Raw genomic sequence first — 6,000 nt, 5'->3', positions numbered from 1 at the left:
GCATGAATGCGCATCCATTGGTTTAAACCTAACATGTGAGAGCTTTCCATGTCGGTTTATTTAATCCAAGTATCAAGTATAATATGTCGAGTTGGATTTAATGTTGATTTGCATGCAAGATGAAAATTAAACATCCATTTACCAAATTAGGTTTACGGTGCATAACGTGATCCGTTTGTCTTAGTAAGACATTTTGCAAATACGACTTTTGAATGAGCGAATTAGTCATCTGATCCGTCCTATATCCGGGTTAGCCGGAGTCGGGATCGTCCTAGACGATCTTTGGAAAGGGAAAGACTACGCATCGGGCGACTGGAAGAGGCGCGAGCCTATTGACGATGCAAGAGACTCTCCCCTGGTTTTGAAAATAGGAAAGAAATGGCCTGTTTAGGCGCGGGTCAGTCAACGGTTTAAGACGCATTCTGACCATTTGAAATACGTTTGTAAAACATGTTGAAAAATGGGTATTTGAACCCGTTTTGGTTTGAAATGGCCGTTTAGGCCGCATTTGTTGATTTGAGGAATGAGACTCGAATAATCATCATTATTTTGATGATATTCGGTGTTGGGTTCGACTTGGCAAGCTTGACATTAATAGTTTTGAAAATGGTTATGAACTAATTGTTTTAAGTTCATTTGAATATAGTTAGTCGATACTCATCATCGTACCCGAGTTAAAATCCGGCATGGTATGTAGAACCAAGGATGACTTTGTGTTGGTGACTAATACAAAATGTAAAGAAATGATGAAAGGCTTTAAAATACCTCCCAAAATATAAAGAAATGAAATAAAAGGCTTTAAAATACCTTTTAAATGTAATTAACCAAATATTATCACCGGAACACGGATTAAACCATCATGGTATTAGGAACCAAGGGTGAAAAATGTTTTATGGTTAAAAACTTGTAAAAGTAAATAAAATAAAAGAGGTTTGAAAATATTTGAAATGGTAAACCCCGATTACAAATATGAAAGTGAATTAATGAGGAAAGACGAGAACAAACACGGTTGAGTCTGACCTGGACACCCCATTGAGGCGCGAGCCTCTGTGCAGAAGAAGGGGCTTCTGTCTCAGGCCAAAACTCAGTTTTGGCTCGTCTACCCTATGTTTTGGATCGTGTTATGCATGATTTAGCATGTTATAGTCATGAAATAAGTAAAGACATGATAAAAGACGGATTTTTACACCCTCATACTTACATGCTTGGTTATGGCGAGAAACCGACGTAAGTGTAATAACTCGTTTGGTCGGAAATGACTCGGTTTAAAACCGTTTTAGTAAGTAAAAAGAGTGTTTTATTAAGATTAGTGACGGTGTAGTGGTTGAAGTGGTCGGTCAAGTGATTTAATGCACGATGACGGTACCAAACAATGTGTAAGGCTTGTATTTACGATCGGTAGGCCGTAAATACGCGTCAGATTGTGACTTAGGAAGTCGAGTCGAGAATTTTAAGGGAGAAAAGTGGGGGCGGACACTCGCGTCAATTCTCAAATGGGGGCATTTGAGGGGTATTTATAGGAAAATGAGTGGTTGTGTGAGTTTTGAGCGACGTGGCCACCTGGGCTGCTCAAAGAGGCGCGAGCCACGTCGCAGGTCTTCGAGTTGTCCTGTCACTTTCACACAAATGCAATCATGATTTGTTCTATCCTAGGATTTGTAGTCACATGTTTGGTACTTGACCATTCATGAATCCGGGAAATCTTAGTATAGTAGGTTTTGAATGGTTTGTATTTTATGGTTGACTCAGTTTGACTCGTTGTTGGAGTCGGGATTTGAATTTTCGAGTTGGTTTTTGGTCCGGTGTCGGTTTTGACTCTAGTTAGTGTCATTGCGACCCCGTCGTCGTGCATTAAACACTCCAGGTAATTTTGAAAAGTTTTAAAATGTTTTATTTTTGAAATCGTTTTAAGTTTTCCGACGTAAAGTTGTACACAAACTGAAAATCAAACGCCGCGATTCCAAAGCATGTTATAGTCCGATAATCATCGGGTGTTTGTTGGAGTCTCAGCAGATACTGGGTATCTACAGAGCCCCCACTTTGACTGAGGCTTGGACAGGGCGAAAGTCAAAGTAGAGCCCCCAGGTCAATCGAAGATTACAACCCGGAGACCCAAGCGACGTCAAGGCGGCTCGAAAGGATTCGAGCCAAGGACCTGCCGTTGAGAAGGGCGACGCCAAGGCGACTCGAGGGTACGAGCGAAGGACCTGTCGTCGAGAACAGTTTAAAGTCTGTCGACTATCCGTGCGGTTCGTTTAAAGCCCGTTAGACTACGTACAAAGCCTCGCCAGCCACAAGAAGGAGTCATACCTGAGGCATCTTCGGATATGTCCTCGCACGTTTGCGGACAAAGGCTCGCCAGCTGTGGTACGTACATGAGAAGGGCTCGCCAGCCGCGATGCATACTAAGGCTCGCCAGCCATGGGGCGTACTTGAGGAGGGCTCACTAGCCGCGGTGCGTTGTAAGGCTCGTCAGCCATGGGGCGTATATGAGGAGGGCTCGCCAGCCGCGATGCGTAGTAAGGCTCGCCAGCCATGGGGCGTATATGAGGAGGGCTCGCCAGCCGCGATGCGTTGTAAGGCTCCCCAGCCATGGGGCGTATATGAGGAGGGCTCGCCAGCCGCGATGCGTAGTAAGGCTCGCCAGCCATGGGGCGTATATGAGGAGGGCTTGCCAGCCGCGATGCGTAGTAAGGCTCGCCAGCCATGGGGCGTATATGAGGAGGGCTCACCAGCCGCGATGGCGTATATGAGGAGGGCTCGCCAGCCGCGGTGCGTAGTAAGGCTCGCCAGCCATGGGGCGTATATGAGGAGGGCTCGCCAGCCGCGGTGCGTAGTAAGGCTCGCCAGCCATGGGGCGTATATGAGGAGGGCTCGCCAGCCGCGCTGCGTAGTAAGGCTCGCCATCCATGGGGCATATATGAGGAGGGCTCGCCAGCCGCGATGCGTAATAAGGCTCGCCGGCCCGGGCGTATATGATGAGGGCTCGCCCGCCGCGATTCGTAGTAAGGCTCGCCGACCATAGGGCGGTCGGTTGATCGATCGTGAGAATAACCGCGTCGGACGGGCTTGTTTTGAAAGTAGCGGACTCTGATGCGCCGTGGAAATAGTGAATTTGAATTTTCACTACTGTTGTTTTTGAAATAAGCGGGTTCCGCGAGGAAGCCCCCTGTTGACATTTTGAAGGGATAGTGAATTTCGAATTTCCACTACTCGTTTTCTTTGAATTTGAAGTGGCGGTTTTAATCGCCGTTTGTTTGAATTTTGAAAGAAATAGCGAATTTTGAATTTTCGCTATCACGTTTGAAGTGACGGTTTATGTGCCGCCGTTGACATGTGGAGGAGATAGTGAATTTCGAATCTTCACTATTACTTTTCCAAGTGACGGTTTATGTTGCCGCCGTTGACATGTGTGGTCAAAATAGTGAAATTTAATTTCAACTATTATTTTGAAAATGACGGTTTTAATTGCCGTCGTTGAAATTTGATGAAATAGTGAATTTTGAATTTTCACTATTATTTTTAAAAATGACGGTTTTAATTGTCGTCGTTAAAATTTGAAGAAATAGTGAATTTTGAATTTTCACTATTTGGTTTTGTATTTGAAAAATGACGGTCCTTAATGTCGTCATTGAAAATTTGAAGTTTGTTATGGGAAATTGGGCCAAAGCCCAAAATTTCGCTGAAAGAGCAGGGAGCACCCTATTGAGGCGCGAGCAACCTGGCGAGTTAAGGGAGCTTCCCTATTTTTCTATAAAAGACGCGAGAATGGTTCGCATACCATTCTCACTTCGTCTTCAACCTTTTGTCAAAACAAACCAAAAACCCGCCATTGTTGGTATCTAGCTTGCTTCCATTCGTGCCATCATCAACAATGTCATCTCAAGGTATGTATTTCCTCTTGAATCCATTTGAATTTGTTGGTCTTTTTGATAGATTGCATTAGGGCGAGATATTTACCCTAGAAAATCGATTTGGGCGTTTTTGATTGAGCCCATTTCGAGTGAAATTGATGATTGCATTAGGTTAGAAACCTATTTAGGAGTATAGGGGTGCTTTTAGTTTGCATTTTGGTCCTCGTTCCCGCTCTCTATGCTCGAAAAACGTGAGTGAGGTGGAGAAACCGTCTCATCTCACAATGCCAAGTTTATTTGCTTGGGTAATGGGTCCAACTAGGTTGCATTGTAGTTGGGAAAGACCGTATTTGCCATTGTGGACCTTTGTTGGGTATTGTGGGAAAAATTGGAATTTTTGCCTTTTGTGACGGTCTTATGTCTGACAAAATAAACGCCTGTTTGGACTTGAATTGACCCGGTTTGCCTTAAAATGGACCCCATTGGTAGTTTAGGTCGCTTTGAGGCGTGATAAAACCACGTTGCCTTGTTGTGGTTGTTTTTTGAAATTTTGAGCGATTTGCGCTCAAATTGGCGTAGGAATTGCCTTTTCGAGCCGTACAAAAATACCCGATTGTACCGGGAACGCATTTTGATTTGTTGGCGGACCTTGTATGGGTCATGGGGTGCCGTTTTTTTGTTGTGGTTGTTTTGACTCGTCTTGTGCTTGAAAAGAAGGGAGAGTCATTTTTTTTTTGTAAATTGTTTTGTTTTTTTTTTTTTTTTTTTGTGAATTGTTTTTGTTTGGTTGGGTTTGGGCGGGATTGCCCTTGTTTTGTTTTGCAGGTTTTTTTTTTGGGTTTATCCATTTTACACCGTCGTAATGCCGAAATTTCGGCTGACGTTCTTTGATTTGCCTTTGATTGCAGGGGAGCGTTCGGGGCCTATGGGGCCTGTCGTTGAGATCTTGGAGGAGGAAGATGATCCGGGAGGAGCAGAAGTGACCGGGGGGGCTGCTGGAGCCGAGGTGGTGGTAGAGGATGCTTCCGTAGAGAAGGGAAGCCGGCTGACGTGGCCGGCTTGTCCTTTTCATTGTGGCCTCCTTATCAGCCGAAGTCTGCCAGACATTGTCTTCTTTTTTGTCGTGGAGTAGGAGCGAGGTATTACCGTCGTGGTAACCACCTCCGCTTCCGTTGTTACTCCTCTGTTTCCTGTGTTGCACCTTTTCTTTTCCGAGCGAAAGGATAGGAAGTGCTTAGTTCGGTAGGTGGCAGATAGCCCCCAGTTCGTTGTCTTAGGCCAGTGTCTGTATGATAGATGTCTGTACTAGCTCATGTTTGCATGGTCAGTCGTTTGTATCAAACGTGTGTCGATGTATTTGCGTGAGGCGGATTGTATATATTTGTTTTTGGATTGCGGTTCATTTTGTGATTTTAGGTTTTTTTTTGTGTGTTTCGGAGAAGTGTTGTCGGCTGTCAGTTCCCCTTTTGCTTTGCACCAGTTCCTGCATCGTTAGTGTAGAAAACAGGCATAAACGTGAACACGTAAAAAGCATTTGATTGAAAACAAAATTTAACCGCGATGACACGAAGTTAAAAATTGAAATTTGAAATGATATTTTGAAAAATTCCGCGACGAGTCGTCGTATTCGGACTTCTTAAAAAGAAATTGATTTGAAAATTTGAGCAATTAACTCCTGTCTTGAATTAAATTGCATTGAAATTGTTGAAATTGATTTGTGACTCGAAAAAATTCAAACTCAAACCGCCAGGGGTAAATTTTAGAATAGATTTTTGCGAGTGTATTTGATTTGATTTTTGTGAGATCAAGACTCGAATTTGTGAGTGCTTGAATTTTGAGGAAAAATGATATTGTGTTATCAATTTTCGATTTTTATTTTTTGCTAGGAAAATTGCGAAAAAGCGAAAAAAAATTTCGGAATTTCGACTGACATGGAAACGATCCGTCGCGGATCAGGGCGACTAGCCCTTCCCCCTTTAAAAAAGAAAGAAAAAACTGTATGTTTAAAGCTGCGTCATAGAAACCGTGTCGGATTTCGTAAAACGCGAAACAAGGAAATGTGAGTGTGAGGAAACACAAAATGTCCTGGACCATCCCGAAGAGGCGCGAGCATTCCGGCCGGAGGTTTGAGGTGTCAGGAGAAAAC

This window comes from Silene latifolia, unplaced genomic scaffold, assembly GCF_048544455.1.
Source record: "Silene latifolia isolate original U9 population unplaced genomic scaffold, ASM4854445v1 scaffold_597, whole genome shotgun sequence".
In the NCBI taxonomy this organism is placed as follows: domain Eukaryota; kingdom Viridiplantae; phylum Streptophyta; class Magnoliopsida; order Caryophyllales; family Caryophyllaceae; genus Silene; species Silene latifolia.
This window is presented reverse-complemented; position numbering follows the sequence as displayed.